Source organism: Olea europaea, unplaced genomic scaffold (assembly GCF_002742605.1).
Source record: "Olea europaea var. sylvestris unplaced genomic scaffold, O_europaea_v1 scaffold239, whole genome shotgun sequence".
NCBI classification, from domain to species: Eukaryota; Viridiplantae; Streptophyta; class Magnoliopsida; order Lamiales; family Oleaceae; genus Olea; species Olea europaea.
The window spans coordinates 545,163-546,393 of NW_019242055.1; positions in this window are offsets into that span (position 1 = coordinate 545,163).

Sequence of the window (1,231 nt, forward strand, 5' to 3'; positions counted from 1 at the left end):
GACAAAGCCGAACAATAATAGGATATTTTTTTTGTCAAGTAAATTTAGTGGACATTCTATGTTCTTCAGTCACTTGAAATTCAAACAAAAATCCACATAAAATATCTTAGAAAAACCCCAATTTCACTGTTTCATTACTTAAAACTAAAATGTAATCTTTATTTTGACATTTATGCATTTCCCTTTGCATTTCATTTGATTTATACAAAATTTTAGAATTTCTAATTTGTAAGTATACATTTTCTAAAACTTTCAATTCATAAAGAGAGCCATTATTTTTATCGATTATTTTTATATGTTTGCCCCACTCTAAATCCATCCGTATTAAAATTTTCAAATTTTCAAATTATTATTTCATCCACATTACACTATAACATTATTTTTATTAAATTCATTCATTTAAACATCCACAATAGTTGTATATATCCATGACACTATAATTTCAAAATTTTTGAAAAATATTATAATTATCGTCATTACATTTTAACATTAGAGCATCTCAAATGGTGATTAAAATATGTGTAAATTGATATTTCTAAAACTACTTTTGCATCCTCATTTAAATCTTGGTGGATTGGTAAGTGTATTTTATACACTTATTTGGATCATTAAATGTTATTAATTATAATTAATTTTGATTACTTGTGGCTTAGTTAAATGTTAATTTTTTTGCTAGGTAAAACTTGATATAATTTGGGTGAATTGCACAAAAGGAAGGAAAGACGGGGCGAAAAATAAAGGAATACAAAGTTCGAGATTAAATTGCAAATATCCAATAGTTGATCCATACCACAAAATGATAATTGAAAATTACTAGGAATCATTTGGATGTAATTACAAGTCAAAAAAATGAGTGAAATACAAGCAAAGGATTGACCACAAATCAATTTCCAAACGCACAAAATATATTCAATATTTTTAGTGAAAGATTGAGACCCATTTTTCAAATAGTAAACCTTCAAATCGGAGATATTCACTTGCTAGATGAATTGTATCTCTTTATATTATCTTTTCAAATACTTTGAATCGGATATCAGAAGCTAAAATTATAACCAAAATATTGAAAATTGTACAGAGACATAATCATGTGCGCGCGAAAAACAAATTTCCTTATTTGATTGAAACTCCTTTGAAATTCAACTTGGATTTTTTTTTTTTTAAAAACTATATATAATACAAGACATGGGAAACCATGGAAAAAAATACTCTTTCTTGCATCTTCGTATACAAT